The sequence below is a fragment of the Pteropus medius genome, unplaced genomic scaffold (assembly GCF_902729225.1).
Source record: "Pteropus medius unplaced genomic scaffold, Ma_sr-lr_union100, whole genome shotgun sequence".
NCBI lineage: Eukaryota > Metazoa > Chordata > Mammalia > Chiroptera > Pteropodidae > Pteropus > Pteropus medius.
The window spans coordinates 51,208,140-51,227,543 of record NW_024340849.1 but is presented as its reverse complement, the minus strand read 5'-3'; the positions used below and the strand labels follow the sequence as shown (position 1 = coordinate 51,227,543).

At 36.3% G+C, this 19,404-nt stretch overlaps 1 non-coding gene and 1 pseudogene across 1 annotated transcript; both read right to left on the bottom strand.

The window, feature by feature from the left end:
* Positions 1-7,060: 7,060 nt before the first annotated feature.
* LOC120583331 (radixin-like) lies at positions 7,061-8,823 on the bottom strand (annotated as a pseudogene).
* A 27-nt stretch (positions 8,824-8,850) lies between these two features.
* Positions 8,851-8,969, bottom strand: LOC120590022 (5S ribosomal RNA). The gene has a single exon (XR_005649620.1). It is a non-coding gene; the product is annotated as a 5S ribosomal RNA (ribosomal RNA).
* Positions 8,970-19,404: the final 10,435 nt, after the last annotated feature.

The following is a 19,404-nucleotide window of genomic DNA, read 5'->3' as shown; positions in this document are numbered from 1 at the left end:
AGAGACAGAGCAGAAAGCATGGGATTAAAGAGAAGATAGCTGTGGGCTTTTTTTTCCAGATGGCCTCTGTCACAAATTGAATATGAAATCCAAAGTGTGTCTTCTTGACCTCTGTTCTATAGAAATCCTTTGGTCCTTCTCCCTCATCAAAAGGGCTACAGTACTCTAATGTATATTAGCATAGATTTATTAATACATAAAATATTACATTTAAATTTATTTTTCATAAAATCTAAAGTACATTCCTATAAATGATTTTTTAAAATGTTAGTTCTACCATTAAAAGAATAATGTATAGCACATTTTTCTGTGATTATTCTGAGTATTCTCAATAAAATATAATCTTTCTTTGATATTGGGCAATTTAGTCCATGTCATAAATGGTTTCAAATGGCTGTGCTTATTGAATTCTGCTTTTGTTAATAACTTTGCTACCACTCTCAAGCTTTCAGCTGTCACTATTGCCAGAGGGAATCACCCACCTCTGACTGCCTTCAATTTGTTTTGTTTAATATAAGAAACAATCATAAGGCTACTCTAATAGTTTATAAAGCAAAAACATAGGCTGGGTGCTAACTCAGAGACATTTTCGATTCTAGGTTCTCAGCTACATTCAAATCAGATCAGGGTCTTTAGTACTCAGAATTACTGAAAAAACTATGGTTACCTACCCCTACCTTCATAGGTAATTCAAACAAAAACAGTATTGAACTGCATTCGAGTAAGGAAGATCAATAAAGCTCAGATTTTTTCCATGATGACTACTTCAATCCTTTTATCAAAATATCAAATTCTAAAACTGCTTTGCTAATGCCATATGCATGTGTTCAGTTTTGTTGATCATTTAGCCATGGATCAGACAGCTGAGAACGCTAGAAAAAGAATGAAGTACTATAGGTTACTTGATGTCCTCTTTAATTCAGAAGTGCACTACTTCTGAGCCATCTCTAATAAAAAGGGAAGAAAATTTCCTATTTTTCTCTATCATTTTCCCATTGCTATAGTCCAACTGTTTGTTTGCCCTCAAAATTCACGCAGTTTGAAATCTTGCTCCCCCAAAATGGTAGTGTTAGTAGGTGGGGCTGTTGGGAGGTACTTAGATTACCAAGGTGAAGCCCTCATGAATGAGATTAGTGCCTTTATAAAAGAGGCTCCAGAGAGATCCCTCACCCCTTCTGCCAAGTGAGAAAACAGTGAGAGATGGTGCCAGCTATGAAGCAGGAGGAGGGCCCTTACCCCACCATGCTGGCACCCTGCCTTCCAGACTCCAGAACTGTGAGAAATAAATTTCTAATATTCATAAGCCACACCGTCTATGGTATTATTGCAGTCTGAACACACTAAGACACCCATCAATTCAAGGACAGACATAAATAATTCAGTAAACATTCCACTCCTTCAACCACATATTTACTGGGCTGAGGTAGGAAAGGGGCCGAGAGAGTAGTCAAGGAGCACCCCTAGACTCTCTAGTTAAGACCTCTGGGAAACTTGAGCAAATCAATAATAAATCTTGAGAAACTGTCAGAGTTAATGTATCCTGGACAGTGGAGACATCTAATAACAATGCCAATGATATGATAATAGTGCCTATTTATTACTGAACAGTTACTTCAAGCCAGCTGTTATTCTGAGCTTTGTGTGCATTAATCCTCACAACAGTCCTAAGAATAGGTACTATTACTGTCTTCATTTTTTTTTTCAGATGAATAAGCTGAAGTTCTGAGATATTAAATAACTTCTGTGGCAGCAGATTCTAAAGTAGATCTAATGATTCCTGCCTCATGGTGTTTCATATCTTTGTATAACACCTGCCCTTTGAGTGTGGGTAGACTGTGACTTGCTTCTAACCTGTAGATTATGGCAAATGTGATGGGATATCATTCTCGTGACTATATTACATTATATAAAATACCATCTTATTAGCAGATTTGCTAGAGACTCTGCTTGCTGGCTTGACAGAGTAAACAGACATTATGACAACACATTTGGCAAGATCTAATTCCTGTGCAAACAAATGAGCTCTCAGCCCTGAATGCTGCTGACAGCTACATGTGTCTAGAAGCAGACGCTGAGCATCAAATGAGAGTGCAATCCAGCCCATACCTTGATTGCAGCCTTGTGAGATCCTGACGATCTTAGCAGATGACCCAGCTAAGACATGCTCAATTATGAGCCATAGAAACTGTGAGATCAATATGCGTGTTGTTTTAAGCCTCCAAGTTTGTTGAAATTTGTTATGCAGCCATGGAAAACTAATATACTTACCCAATTCGAGTTAGTGAGTACTAGAGTCAGGGGTCAACTCCAGGCTGCAGTGTGGCCCAAGAGTCCAAGCTCTGTGATACCATAATATCCTACACGCAAAAAATGTCCATAGCATGGCATAGTGACTAGTCACTTTGTCTCATTCCATGCCAAGACCGGCAAGCCAAGAATACTTGGGGCTGTCTTCCTCCAACTGAGTACTTAGCTCCTAAAGTAGAGGTGTCACTCAGAGAGGACACCACTGTCCTCACCTCACATCAGAGCCCTGTCTCAGATATTTTGCCTGAAGGGGGAAGCAGGTCATAAAACAAATAGCTCCTAATCTCTTCTTAAAGTAAATGACTTCATTTTCAACAGAGTATAGAGAAGTCCTAGCATTCTGAAGAACAGTGGAGATTGTAGCAAAAGGCAATTCAAAAAGGAACAATAGATTCATTTGAGATATAGACAAATCTACAGGCTAGGCAGTTTGCTGAGAAAAGGAAGAAAGCAATGAGGACCTTCCTGGGGTCAGAACAAATCTCAATCACTGACCTCAGAAACTATCCCTTCAAAGGAGCCCAAATTTAATTAGTCTTCAGAACAATTTATGTCCTAGGACATTGTTGAAAACAATAAAATAATCATTCAACGATTAGTGCAGCTTAACATCTGGGTATGGTCAAACACAGCCCTGTCACAACCAGGTGACAGTAAGGAAGCCCAAGGCTGCAACCCGCCCCCACCCCCCAAAGGCATCAGAGCACATAATACTGCAGAATTGAGGTAAAAGGGGCAGAATGCACTAAATCCAGCAGTCTACTAAACAAAATAAACAAGTAACTTAAAAGTAACAAGCCCCAGAAGGAAGGTCTAGTGCTACACTACGCTATTTATTATCCTAAAATGTAAATTAATTCAGCAAAAAAAAAAAAAAATGAATATGCAAAGAAACAGGGAAGTATAACCAATATACCAGGGGGAAAAAAAAAGCCGGCAACAGGAACTGCCTGTGAGAGCCAAGTAGATCTCAAACTTAACAAAGACATCAAAACAGCTATTATAAATATGTTCAAAAAATTTAAGGAAATAATGGTTAAAGAAGTAAAAGAAGGTATAATGACAATGCCACATCAAATAAAAATTATCAATAGAGACAGAAATTATAAAAATGAACCAAATGAAAGTTGTAAAGATTAAAGTATAATAACTAAACGAATAAAAGAGAATGCAGGAGTGATACCACAGAAAGGGTAGATTAGTTAACTCCAAGAATTAGTCCCTCCACTGACTGAAGGACAAACCAATAGACTAAAATTATCCAAACCCAAAATCTAATCAAACACAGCAACCAAGGGAGTCCTTAATGAAGAAAGAAGTAGCTAAATTTCAGTAAGAAAGCATGGTGGCATTTTTTATTACTTATCTACTATTCTCCATTCCCCAGCTTTCTAGTGGTGATGAAAATGGTGACCCACATTTCTGATGTTGTTTGCTGGTGCCAGGATCTTCTCGAAAAATTGGGGTTGTGCTTTTTGACCAGTCTGGTGGTCCCCTGAGGAATCAGCACAGAGCCTGACCTTTGTTTCACCTTCTTCAATCTGGCATGAGGTCCCAGGTGGTAGCTAATGAAAACACATAAAGACATATGCTATCCATAGCCACCAGGGACAAGAGATGGAAAGAATGGAACAAGCAGAAGACAGACCAAAAAGCCTGGGAAGGAAGATGCTGAGGAGGAAAATTCTTGGGCAAAAAATGTCTTTGAAGGGCAATCATGTACACTGGGGAATCTGGAGTGCAACATGCATATCCTTAATTCACAAATGACCTGAGAGAACCCTACACTTGCACGTCAGGCTGACCCTTATGCATTGCTTAAACAGGAAGTGAAGATGAAGGCAGAGTTTAAGCAATCTGGCTTAGTGTTGAAGGAGTACCCTAACTCAGAGCTAGTCTATAAAAACCAGGGATGATTTTTTTTTTCTTTTTGCCTCCTAGCATTTAAGGAAATCTCTGTCAAGTCACTGGCTGAACACAGAGATAAAGGAACAGAGGCACCAACGACCACACACAAAAGGAAGACAGTCTTTGCAGAAATAGTTTGGAAAAATCACTAAAGATATGGATGGCTGTAGTTCTCAGCAATCAACAGTACCAAACTCTGGGGAGGGGAGAGAATCTGATCTTTAGAATTACCACATTATAGTGTTTAATGTATCCAATTTTCAACGACAACAATAACAAAAATTGTAAGGCATATGAAGAAACAAGGAAGTATGGCCCATTTACAGTGGAAAGAAAAAAGAAATTGATAGAAATCCTCCCTGAGGAAGTCCAGACGTTCAACTTACTAAACAAAGACTTTATTTTTTTACTTTTTAAAAGCATGAATTTTTGTCAGTTTATTGTTAACAAATGAATGTTATCCCAAATTATAGATATAATTGTAACTTAATTGAACAACACAAAATCATGCTAATGGTAAAAGCCTGTTGGACTTTACCAAATACATATTAATATAGTTTTACATTGCTATATGAACTGCTCTCAACTGCTAATAATAAAAGTTATAACTGGTTTAATCACTATGAAAACCCATATTACAAATAGTTGTTTTGTTTTAAAAAATTCACACAGCTTTAAAATGGATTAAATTCATTTTTAACCCTAATCTGAAAATAGATTATAAACAGCAAATATAACTGGAAGTTTTCAACATAGATATCAAACTGATATAGCAATCATAGTGCATGCAATTCAAAATGAATAAACTTAATAAAAATCCAATGGTAGTTCAACATTTTGCCAATTACTTAAATGCTTTGGAAAGTGAACACAGGCTTTAAAGCATAAATGGTAGAGTTTACCATCTATTTTTCTAATGTGTTGCAAGTAGAAACATTCTTTTCCATAGTGTTTGGAAGCACTGCACATTGGTCATTTCAAATTTAAGCAGTTATCTTTTGTCTTACAAAGTCCAAAAACTGTATTAAATGCAACCTTTCTTTTTCATAATGTCTTCCCAAATTAATCCTGTTAAAGTCATCAAAAAGTACAAGAGATATTTTCAGATACAGCTTGAATCTTCTGTGCATTAAAAATGTTTTAAAATGGCATTTTAATAGATAAATGTAAATTTGAATACAAATACCAAATGGAAAATAGCTGAACCACACAGAGAAAATGCTTTCCTTATCTCCAAATTCAGATGTTTTACAATTAAAAAAAAAGTTAGAACATGTGAATATTAGAACATCTTTCAAAATGGAAAGATCTCTTCGGAAGACTTTCTTTGAACTTAATATAACCTAATTATAATTTCTAAAATAGAATTAACGAACCAAATTTAAGTACTCTTAGTTAGAGGCTGAAAAAGAAATAAGCACAATGATCTGGGAAGCAGATATGTTAACATGATTATGTAACAATTATATCAGAAATGGAGGTACAGATACTCTTCATATGCTACCATACACACACACACACACACACACACACACACACACACACCCTCACATGCTTACTCAACATACTATACCCCTCCAAGAAGATAGTATACCAATGAGAGCTTACAATTTTAATACAACTAAGAGTCCCATAATTCAGTTCAACAAAAGACAGTTGAAGATTTAGCCCTCTAAGACATTCTAAAGGAAAAGAAAATTTCAAAATATTCCAAAATGGTTGAAAGTAACACTATGTATTATAAAACGTGTAGTTTTATAATTAATACTACCTCACTACTACACCTGTGATGACTGGTTGTTCATTGTGTTTGAACAACCAGTCATCACAGGTGTAGTAGTGAGGTAGTATTAATGTCCCTTCATAGGACTGATGTTTTCAATATGCTGCCCTTTTGGAAAGGTCCAAGTTTTCTTTTAATGATTATAATCAATTACCAACAAATGTGTTTTACCTTTTATTAAATGTGTGTTTATCTAAATCAACCTATGAAATAGCAAAACTTTAAAAATCTAAAGACAACTGTTATTTGCAGGTAGTTTCATCAATAAACTCTCTTAGAGAACTATTAACTGTTGTCTATACCTTTGTGTGTGAATCAGTAGGCAAAGAAAATCAAAGGATGACAGAAGATGAAACTGCAATCAGTTCAGCTGTCAAAGATGAGATGACCGTAATTAAGTAAGTAAATATCAAATATCCAATAATATAATAAAATTGGGATTAAAAATTAATTACTAGCTGCACATTACACTGGTAAACCTAATCCATTTCATAATTTACAGTTATCTTCCACACAATGACTAATGACTGTCCACCTGTGACCTACTCTCATTTTAAATGCTCCCAATGTATGGTGGCAGAATTTATGGCTATTGGCATGGTAAGATATGAGAATGGCACATTGAGAAAATATAATGAGAAAGAATGTGAAAATACATGCAAGTAAAATATGGAAGGGGTAAGAGAAAACGGAGTGCTCAACTTAAACACTTATTAAGTCACTATCATCCTTTAAAATGCACAGTGTTTAAATCACACAAACACATTTGCTAGACATGATAATTAGTGTTAATCTTCAATAGAAAAAAATGGAAAATGCAAAATATGAAAGGAAGTGATAGAACACTGTTCTCCATTTCCTGGCCCAAAAGAAAAAGAAAATCAAGCATGATATCACACTACCTTAATGTTGATGAGCTCCCCTTAAATGTCTTTTAACCACCACAGTCAAACTGGTATAAATGCTTTGGCAAGGTGGGATGCATTCCATCACATCTGCAAAGGCCTGCTTTTCTCTGTTAGTGGTTCAGCTTATGAGGAACATGTATGCAAAATAACAGCTTTACAATACTTCAAACTCGTCAATACATAGTTTTGTATTGCCTTGTCGAATCTATCACAAAGTCTTGTATTTATCATGGCCTGCTTTAATATTGTCGGCATGAAGAACATCATTTTGTGTTTCCTTAGTTTCATCTCTGGCTTGGGCTAATTCTAAACTTAATTCCTGGAGTTGCTTACTAACACACTCATTTTTCTGTTTCTGTGTTTCCTCCTCATTTCTGTGGTTCATAACTTTATAGTTTGATAATTCAGCAACAGCCACAGCATTATTCTCATCATATTCATTGTGCTCATTTTCAGTTGGAGAAATGACTGGTGGTAGTGGAAATAGAGTGGGGCAGACATCACAATTTTTAACTCTTATTTGGTCATTTTCTAGTCTTCTAGGCTGCAAAAGCTTTGTGTTGCCACTCAGTAGCTTTCTCTTTTTCTCTTGGCGTCCTCTAGAAGTGCAATCTTGGCAGTAAATTTGGCAAGTTCTGTGGCTAGCTGTTCCCGATTCTTCATCTGCTGGGTAGCTTGTTTTGCTATAGCAGATTTGGACTCTTCAGCAGCTCGATATTCCTTTTCAAGCCTTTCTGCTTGTCCTTTTGCTTGTTTTCATTCCTAATCCAGTTCTAGAGCTTTTTAAATCTGTTCTAGTTCTTTCTGGTCTTCCATTGTCTGTTCTTCAGTTTGCTTTAGATGTTCTATTAGCTCTACTTTTTCATATTCTATTCTTTCCTTTTCTTTTTCTGCTATTTCTTTCTTTTCTTTTTATTCTTTAATTGCACCCTTTCTAACTGCTCTGATGTTTCTCCTGCCTACCCTGAACATTCATCTATTGTATTTCATTAGTATCAGGCTTCCTTCTTCACATGTATAGTTCTTGGTAGGCCATACACAAAATCCACTTATTGAGACTCAGACAAGGTGCATAAAAAACAAAAGCAAGTGTCTTTTTGTTTATTTGCTTTATAATGTTTTTATAAATCATTAAATAAAATATTTCTGACTTTACTCCAGGGCAAACCAATTTTAGGTGTTAACTTGTCATCATGCTCATAAATATTAAGACCCAAAGCATCAACGCCTAGCTGCAATTCAGTTGCTTTTTTTTTAGTTTTTCATTTCAAAATAATTGACTCCATACATTTCTAGGTGTTGTACAATATTTAGGTATTTCATCATAGAATCTTCTCTTTGCATTCTTCTGTGTTTTTTATGTCAGTTCTGTATTCTTTCTTCTCACTGTTTTTTTGTTGTGTTTTGTTTTGTTTTTTTTTTTTGTCAGTTTGTATTGTTCCAAAACACACTGGAGTAGGAGTCTATCATTTGCCATGTAATCCTGTTTTATGAATCTCTTTGTTATAATCTCCATACACGGTGTGAACAGCACAGGAAGCCAAAAAGACTACAGTTTCTGAAGGGCAAAATATCTCATCATTTAAGATACGTTCTTTAACTTGCAATAAGAAAATTTTCTGGGTTATTTCTTGAATTAATTCCTCAGAAACATCTTCAGGAAAGAATTTAACTCTAAATTTGAACTGTAAAGGATTCTCTTTTTTAACATCTTGCTGTGTCACCATTTTATTTAGTTTAAGTCAGGTAGAACGACTTTTGCTGTCCACATACTGAAGCCAAAAAGAACCCGACCTCATGAAAATCAACTGTTTTCACCACCTGGTCAAAAAGTTGTCTGCCAGTTTTATTAGGCCAAATGGCAGATTCCAGCTCAGCATCCATTGTGCTTACTCTTATATTGATTAGTTTCAGCATTTTCTTTGTCTTTTTTTTTTTTTTTTGCACCTACAGCATCTGGTCTTCCTAGGTGGTCTCCCATCCAAGTACTAACCAGGCCTGACCCTGCTTAGCTTCTGAGATCAGACGGGATCAGGCTTGTTCAGGGTAGCATGGCCGTAGATTATTTTCCTTCTCATTTTGTCACCTTCTTTAAAAATTCTTCACTTTAATCAATTCTGTTGTCATATTCTAGATACACGTCCTGGGTTCCACTTTGATTAATCTTGAAAACGTTGTCTTTCAATGTTTTGTCTTTTTTCCTCTCCCAACAGTGAGCGGGTACTCCCACCCAGAATGTGGCTGAGGTGAGTACAGGGGTACCAGGCATTGCAGCTATGACTGGGAGGGAGAGACAGTAGTAGGAGTGCTGGGCCACCAGAGAGGAGAGGCAATGCAGCCACCACAGACAGCTCCACAATATGGCCGAAGACTTTAAATCAACTGTCCTAAATATGCTCAAAGTGCTAAAGGAAACCAAGACAATAATGTATATAAAATATATATTTTAAAAAGAATATCAAGGGAGATGGAAATTGTTAAAAGGAACCAAATAAAAATTCTGGAACTGAGAAGTACAATATTGGAGATGCAAAATTCACTAGAAAGGGGTTCAAAAGCATATTTGAAGAGGCAAAAGAATTATCAAGTATAAACACATGACAATTGAAATTATCTAGTCTGAGAAGCAAAAGAAAAATAAATTACTAAAAATGAACAGAGCCTAAGTGATCTGTGGGACATCATTAGGTATATCAACATATGCATTATGGGAGTTCCAGAAGGGAAAGGGAGAGAGAAGGGGCAAAAAGAGTACTTGAAGAAATACAGGCCCAAAACTTTCCAAATTTAATAAAAGACACAAACCTACACTCTAAGAAACTCATCAAAATCCAAGTTGAATAAATTCAAAGAGATACATCATAATGAGACAGATCATAATCAAAGGGAAAATCTTGAAAGCAACAAGAGAGTAGTGACTTGTCATGGACATGGGATCTTCAATAAGATTAACATCTAATTTCTCATCAGAAACCATGGAGACTGTAAGGTAGTGGGATGGCCTATTTAAAACTCTGGGGGAAAAATCTGTCAACCAAGAATTCTATATCCAGCAAGGTTACTTTGACATTTGAAAATCAATTATTGTAATATAGTATATCAATAGGATAAAATAAAAACCACATGACCATCTCACTAGATGCAGAAAATTAACAAAATCCATCACCCTTTCATGATAAAAATATGTAGCAAACTAGGAATACAAGAGAATTTTCTCAATATAATGAAGGGTATTTACCAAAAACCCCACAGGTAACCACATAGTTAATGATGAAAGGATGGATGTTGTTTGCCTGAGGTCAGGAACAAGAGAAGGATGCCTACTCTCACTATTTCTATTCAACATTGTAATGAGATACTAGCCAGGGCAATTAGACAAGAAAAAAAATAAATGATATCTAGATTGGAAAGGAAAAAGTAAAATTATCTCTATTCACAGATGGATTAATCTTCTTGGCTTTTCCCCAGGCTTAGGTGACTGAAATGAAATGCCATGGAGTCAAGTTGGGTTATAAACTCAAAAGCGTTCCCAGAATTGGTTTATGTGTGTGGCATCATCCCACACTTGGCCTATAATTATGTACACATAATCTCAGGTTTGAAAGGGTCCATAAACATATATTTAAAAAGGTGTGTAAGAAAAATAACTATAAGAACTAATAAATGAGTTTTAGGATACAAGATCAATATATGGAAATTAGTTGTATTTCTATACACTTGCAATGAGCAATCTAAAAATGAAATTAGGAAAACAATTCTACTTATAATGGTATCTAAAAGAATAAAATAAGAATAAGCTTAACAAGAGTGTAAACAGACTCTGAAAAATACAAACATCGTTGAAAGAAAATGAAGATCTAAATAAAAGGAAAAACATTTATGCCATGAATTGGAAGATTTAATAATGTTAAGATGGCAATACTTCCCAAACTGATCTACAGATTCAACACAATCGTAATCAGAATCCCAGCTGGCTTCTTTGTAGGAACTGAAAGTTTATTCTAAAATTCATATGGAATTTCAAGAGATCATGGATTGTCAAAACAATCTTGAAAAAGAACAAAGTAGGAGGATTCACACTTCCCAATTTCAAAATTTGTTGTAAAGCAACATTAATCAAAATTGTGTGGTACTATCCTAGAGTAGACATATAGATTAATGGAACAGAATTTCATTTGAGAGTCCAGAAATAAACCCATGTATCAACTTTTTTCTTTTATTAATATTTTTATTTCTTAATTATAGTTGGCATACAATATTATATTAGTTATACTTGGACAACGTAGTAATTAGACATTTATATAACTTATTAAGTGATCACCCTGATAAATCCAGTACCCATCTGAAACCATACATAGTTATTACAACATTATCAACTATATTCCTTATGCTATACTTTATGTCTCCATGACAATTTTGTAACTACAAATTTATACTTCTTAATCCCTTCTCCTTTTAAACCCACTCCCAAAACCCTCCCATCTGGTAACCCTAAAAATGTTGTCTGTGTATATGAATTTGTTTCTGTTTTGTTTATTTTGTTCTTTAGATTCCACGTGTAAGTGAAATTATATGGCATTTGTCATCTCCACTCAGCACAATACCTTCTAGGTCTATCCATGTAGTTGCAGATGACAAAATTTCATTTGTTTGTTGTTTGTTTGTTTGTTTGTTTGTTTGCTCACTTACTTATTTTTGTGGTCAAGTAATATTCCATTGTATGTGTACCACCTCTTTTTATACATTTGCCCATTGATGGACACTAAGGTATCCTCTATAACTTGGCTATTTTAAATCTGCTGCAATGAACATATGGATGCACATGTCCTTTCAAAGTAGTATTTTGGATTGCTTCAGATAAATGCCCAGAAGTGGGATTATGGGGTCCTTTTTTGTCTCTTATTATAGCCTTTGTTTTAAAGTCTATTTTGTCTGGTATAAGTATTGCTACCCCAGATTTTTTCATTTCGTTTTTTATTAAATATAGTTTTCCATCCCTTTACTCTCAGTCTCTGCATATCTTTTGATCTGAAGTGAGTTTCTTGTAGGCAACATATGTATGGGTCTTGTTTTTGTATCCATTCAGCCACCCTATCTTTTTATTGGAGCACTTAATTCTTTTTCATTTGAAGTAATCATTGATAGATATGTAGTTATTGCCATTTTATTATTCACATTTTTATATATATATTTTTCTTCTTCTTCAAGAAGTCTGTTTAACATTTCCTGTAATACTGGCTTGGTGGTGATGAACTACTTTAGCATTTTCTTGTCTGAGAAGATCTTTACCTGTCCTTCGATTCTAAACATCAGCTTTGTTGGGTAGAGTAATCTTGGTTGTATGTCCTTGCATTTCATCACTTTGAATGTTTAATAGAAATCCCTTCTGGTCTGAAAAGTTTCTCATGAGAAATCAGCTGACAGCTGACAGAGCTCCCTTGTAGGTAATTAATTGTTCTTTTCTGGCTGCTTTTAAGATTCTCTCTTTGTCTTTATGCTTTGGCATTTTAATGATGATGTGCTTTGGTGTGGACCTCTTTGGATTCATCTTCTTTGAGAGTCTCTGAGCTTTCTGGGGTTGTATATTTCTTTCACCAAGTTAGAGAAGTTTTCCATAATTATTTCTTCAAATAGATTTTCAAATTCTTGCTGTGTCTCTTCTCCTTCTGGTACCACTGTGATATGAATGTTGTTATGCTCGATGTTATCCCAGCGGCCCCTTAAACTATCCTCATTTTTTTAGGATTTTTTTCTCTTGTTGCTGTTCTGAATGTGTGTCCTCTACTACCTCATCTTCCAAATCACTGATTCAATCCTCTGCTTCATTCAATCTGTTGATACCCTCTAATGTACTCTTCATCTCAGATATTGTATTCTTCACTTCTGACTGATTCTTTTTTATGTCTTCTATCACGATTTTTATATTTTCTATCTCTTTGTTAAAGCTCTCACTGAGCTCATCTGCTCTTTCTCTAAGTTCATTGAGCATCCTTATAACCAGTGTTTTGAACTCTGAATCTGATAGACGCTTGTCTCCATTTTGTTTAGTTCTTCTTCTGGAGCTTTGTTCTGTTCTTTCATATGGAACGTGTTTCTTTGTCTCCCCATTTTGTTTCCCTCCTTGTGTTTGTTTTTAGATATTATATAGGGCTCCTAAGTCTCTCGGTCTTAGTAGACTTATTACACTTAGTAGACTTATCACACTTTATAAGTGTAATAAGTGTCTTATAGGGCCCAGTGGCACAGTCTTCCCTGATCACATGATCCAGGTGCTCAAGATGTGTCCATTGTGTGGGTTCTGTGTGCCCTCCTGTAATAGTTGAGCCTTGGTTGCTGTTTGCACATTGATTGGGAGGGATTGATCCTTGGGCTGATTGGTTGTGAGGGTTATTCTGTGAGGGGCCAACCCTATGGAGAAGGATTCAGTTTAGTAAGGCTCTGGTACTTTCCCAGTCTGCCTTTTGAGTGTGTCTTCCTGAGATGCAGCCCTAGGTGGTGCTCCAGCCTAGCTAAAGCCAGCCACAGAGTGTGTGTACCCAAGGGCCTCATGTGAGCGGCCTAGCTACAGGTCAAGTTCAGCCACAACCTGTGTACTTCTGAGACCACCTGGTAAAAGTCACCAAGCAATCCACAATGTCACCTGTGCTGGGCCTCAAGAGGTGCCTCAAGAGGCCAAGTCAGGAACTAGACTGCCACTAGTGCCAGGCTTGGTGCTGCTTAGCAAGAGGTACAGGGCATGCTGAGGCCAGATACTGCATGTTTGGATTTTGTGAGCCTTTGAGAGATTTTAGAAAAGTCCACAGCATAAGCCAAGACAGGCTATTTGTATGAAAAAAAAGGCAGCTTGGGTGGCCCACAAGTTGGGAAAGGCAGAGTCTCAGAGTATCACCTAGATGAGGTGAGCTGTGTTATTCAGGTTAATGGAGACTAAATATATGGCAGCTGCCTGTATCTGCATGCCAGAGAAGGGGAGATCTCAACAAAAGAACAATAGATACCACCAGCACATCTGTCTAGGAGAAAGTCACCACTTCAACCCCACCCTGAAGCCAGACAGCTCAGTTTCTCCTCATATGCCCCTGGCACTCTTTGAGCAGCTGCCCTACTGCTGGAGCTCAGAGCAAGTGAGTCCATCACTGAGTAAGTCTAAGAGAGTGCCTTTAAGTGACTCCTGCAGCCTTCTGTCTCAGTTGGCCACAATCTTCGCTGGTTTCCACAGCCAGGGGTTGTGAGGACTTCTCTTCTTGGTACTAGAAACTTGAGCTTAGGAGCCCAGGGTGGAGTTGGTAACCCTCACTTCTCCGGGGGTGGAGGGGTGGCCTTCTGCAGCCAAGATCACATTTCCAATTCTTGACAGCCACAGGTGGTTGTAGGACTGGCTCATTTCACATCTCTTCCCCTCCTGCCAGTCGTGAGGTGACTTCTTCCGTATGTCCTCAGTTGAGGGTTTCTGTTCAACCAGACATCAGGCAACTTCCAATGATGGTTACTCTGTAGTTTTGTTGTAATTTTGATGTGGTTGTGAGAGGGGCAAGCACAGCATCAATCTTCTATGCCATCCTGACTGGAATACCTATGGTCAACTTTTGAAAAGGGTGTCTAGACCATTCAATAGAGAAAGAATAATCTCTTCAACAAATGGTGCTCAGACAACTGGATAAGCATATGGAAAAGAATGAAGTTGCAACCTTACCTCACACAATATGCAAAAATGAGCTCAAAATGGATCAAAGACAAAAGAGCTAAAACTATAAAACTTTTGGAAGAAAACATGGCAGTATATTTTTTAACTCCAGATTTGGTGTTGGATTCCTGGATATGACGTTAAAAATACAAGCAACCAAAGAAAAAATAGATAAAATGGACTTTAACAAAGTTAAAACCTTCAGTGATTTAATGGACACTATCAGAAAGTGAAAAGAACCCCACAGAATGGGATAAATAGTTGCAAATCATATATCTGGTAAAGGACTTATATCTAGAATATATAAAAACTCTTACAACTCAATAATAAAAATATAAATAACTGATTTTAAAATGAGCAAGGATGTGAGTAGACAAATGGCCAATAAGTAGATGAAAAGATGCTTAACATAATAAACATAATGTGAATATAAACCAAAACCATATTGAGATCCCACTTCACTCTCACTAAGATGGTTAGATTCAAAATGTCAGATAGTAATGTGTGGAGGAGGATGTGAAGAAATCAGAACCTCCATTTGGCTGGTGAAAATAGATAATATTGATATCTCTTTAGAAAATAGTCTAGCAGTTCTCCAAATGGTTATAAAGCTACCACAAGACCCAACAATTCATTATCTAGGCATATCCCCTGAAGAAGTGAAAACATATGGTCTCACACAATGTGTACACAAATGTTTATAGTGACATTCTGTTGATAACCCACAGTAGAGCTCCATGTCCAGCTCTGTGACCCACATGTTATAACCCTGGCTGGTGTCTATAGACTCTACCTCTCCAAGATGAGATAAGAATAGGGAATCATAGGAGTCTTGCCCTTGCCCTAGAGTTTGGAGTATGACTCTCAAAATTTATACTATTTTCCAGGCAAATGTCACACACTGTTTGTTTTAAAGTTAGTTTTTAAATACACAATTAAACCACACACACACACTGCTCTTCTCCATCTGCCAAATTTCCACTTCCTCCCCATCCACCATAGGTAATGATATTCAGTTATTTCTTGTGTATTCTTCCAGACTCTCTTTATGCAAATATTTTACAAATTTTAGACAAAAGATATCCTTCATCTTGTTTTTTTTTCATTTCTCAAGCTATATTAGAGTTTTTTCTACATTAGTACATAGAGTATGTCCTCATTCTTTTGTACAGTGGCATAATATCCTGTTGTACAAGTGTGACATAATTTCTTTAACAAATCCCCTTTTACTGGCTATTTAAACAAATGATTTTAACAAACAGTTTATAGACATTCAATGCAAATGACTCCTAAGCATATGAAAAGATGTATGACATTGCTTCTCATAAGAGAAATGCAAATTAAAAATTATTTTATAATTCTATTTTTTATCTATCAGGCATGTAACAATCCAAAGTTTTGTTAACACACTCTGCCAATGAAGATATGGGGAAAACAACACACTTATATGTTGCTGGGACAAGTGTAAATTGGTACAATCCTTAAAAAAGAAAAATATGGCAAAATCTATAGATATAAAATTGACCAGCATTCCACTTCTAGGAATTCATCCTAAATATAGTTGTAGAGGTGAAGTAACATATGTAAATAATTTCTCATAATATAGACTGTAATAGCAAAAGACTGAAAACAATTCAAACATCTATCATGCAGTTTTTGACTCCTATCTAAATTACAATTTAATTAGTCCTTATAAATGTTGAGTAAGGGTTGGGAACAAGGGTTCCTTTTATTTCATTTAGTCTTGAGTTAAGTAGCAAATGAGCAGAGGTGCTGACTGATTTCTTACCCCACCATACTTCTATGTAAACACGTATTCAGAGATTAGGACTAAAGTCAAATTTAGGTAATTTTAACTGTATCTTTTGGCAATCAGTACTAGCAAAAATCTAATAAAACCTAACAAGCCAAATTAGGCTCAGTAATTGAAGGTCATGAATATAATCTTTAATTACTGAGCCTAATATGGCTTGTTTCCTCTAAGGAGTAATGGCTTTTAGTGCCTATTGGCATAATAAACATCCACATTTATCTGTGAGTAGGAGTAATCCAGGTAAAGGTTGAGAGAGAGTGCCACAAGAAGAAAAAAATCAGCAAGTGCAGAGGTCTCAAGGCAGCCCCACATCCCCAGAGCAGAAGTCTCCACAGAGGTGAGCGTTTGTCCTGGGGGGTGTGCAAGACAACCCACTGGAAGACAGAAATATTAGCACTTTTATTGAGGTTTCTATTACATTTAAAGAGCTATGCTTTACTGATTTAAGATGAACAATAATATTTGTATAGAATTGCTAAATATATACTGAAAATATAACTGGTAAAAACATACATAAAATTATATTACTGACAAGAGTTCATGATCAAAAGAATTTGGACACCAGGGAAGGAGTACAGAGGTGGAGGAAAAGTGCAGAAGGTAAAAGACTGAGTGACAATAGATGGCCTTTTTAAAGTTGTCATTCATCTAAAGGGTAATGGGATGTGATTGAAGGGTTTTTAGTCAGAAAGTGAGTATCATGACAAAGGTTTCATCTTAGTAACATCTCTGGTGCTTGTGTGAATAATGAATGAAACTACCAAGGCAGGGGATATCCAGATATTATTTTGTTTCTTTGAGCAAGAGAAAATTGTTATCTGGATTACTGATGGCAAGTGGGGGATGGAGGTGTCCAGTGTCGAGGCAGAATGGATAGATGTGCCCAAAGCTTAGATAAGGAAGGAAAAGAGATAGAAAGAAACCTGAGATGGCTCCAAGTCTTACCTAAGCTGCAGGGAAGGTATTTATAGAGATAATGAAAAGAAGAAGCATGTTTAGTGTGAGGTGCCCAGCGAACAGCATAGATATCAAATAGGCAGTTAGCATTTTGAATGGGGAGCACAGGAGAGGCCTAACCAAGATTGATCTGGGAGTCAATAGTGGAATGAAGCCACATGAGTCCAGTTGCACACTGAGGGAAAGCGTATCGGGGGAGGCAGTTAAAACCAAGCTTAGAAAACTGCTAGATCTATGGAAAGGCTCCCAAAGCTGCCTGTGTTTCTGATTGCTGGTGAGGGCTTCTTTCTGTAACCTAATCAGCAGATTCCCTCTCCTGGGTCCTATGTTGCACCTCTTATGCTCAGAGTCTCACAAGGTCTGTGGTGGAAAGAGTTCCCTCAGTATTTGACTCTATAATCTTAGTCCCCATGAGAATTCCATACCAGAGCTGGAAAGATAGTGGGTGCCCTTCCATTTCCTCTGCTCACCTCAATTTTCTCTTTCTCTCAGCTTCTTATGAACAAAAATTTTCTCTTTCTCCTTCAACTCAAAAGAGAAGCTCTGAAGAATATTAAGTAATGAAAATGCTGCGCTCCCAGAAATTCCCTGCCCGACCTATTCTATAATTTCTGAAGTCGGAAAGAGCTGGATTCATACTCAGAGAACCTGGGAAAATTACTTGAAACTCTTGGAAGCTTCATTTCTGTCCTCTATAAAGCTGGGCTAATGATTTCATCTCTATATCAGAATGCTATGCCCAGATAGTGACATGGTGAAGATTTGATGAGATAAGGCACTTAAAGCACTTAGTAGAAAATTCAATGAATTTGTTGACTCATAAATAGTTAACAATACTATGGTTATTTATTGTTATTATTTATAACATTTCTGGCAACTAAATAGGAGTCTGAGAATTTAAGCTGCCAATTCTTAATCTTAGGTTGTGACTCAATTTATTGCATAGGACCTTCTGGAAACAAAAAAAAATTAAAATGAATCTTTGAGTTCAGGTACACTGGAGCAGGCTTCTAAAAACCAGCCCTCTTGCAGATAAGCATAAACTCTGGACACTATTTTTAAATATCCAAAACTCTGAAAAGTGAACAAAAGCAGGCAGATTTTGGAGGGGAGTTGTATTTGAGGTGAATGAATTGACACAGATGAGTCTCCATTTCTTTTTTATCTGTAGGAGAGCAGCAGTCTCAGTGCAATGCAAGATGATTAAAATTCTCAAGTAAAGCTTATTTTCTTTCTGATCTTGGAAGCAGGGCAACTACAGCTGTTAGAAAGTGAGAGGAAGTGTTCTAGGAGGTATACAACAGAGGAGAGGAGCCCTTAAATTGTATGTATGAACTCTACACAAGTCTCTGCTGACCACTGAACTAAGAATGTAGAAAACAAATTCATATAGCTTGACTATAAGGTTTAATGAACTAAATGGGGATTTTAATTGCCATCATTACAGGTAATAAAGGGTTTGCAGTTTGAGTCAGGGCAAATTATTTGCATATTAAACAATACTGAGTGAAATAAATCAGATAGAGAAAGATAAGTACCATATGATTTCACTTATACGTGGAATCTAAGGAACAAAAAGAACAAACTAATCAAAAACAGACTTACAAATATAGAGGACAATCTGGTGATGGCCAGAGGAGAGAGGGGTTGGGATGATGAGAGAATGAGGTGAAGGTTTAAAGAAGTACAAATTAATAGTAGTAGTTCTAAAATTAGTAGTTAATAGATGGTCACAGGGATGGGAAGTGCAGCATAAGGAATTCAGTTAGCATTAATGTAATGGTTAGGTGGAGAGCCAGAGGAGAGAATGTGCAATTAAGTGGATTATTTCATAAACTATTTAAATGTTTAACCAAGGTACTATATACTTGAAACTAATAAAATATTTTTTAAATAAATAGAACTTCGAGAACCTTATGCAATATCCAAATGTCTAGCAGAGGTAATACAAATCCTACCAAAAAAAGAGAATTGTGCAGACAAAAAAAAATTCTGAATAATAGCTAAAACTTTGAAAATTTGGAGGAGGGCAACGATTTATAAA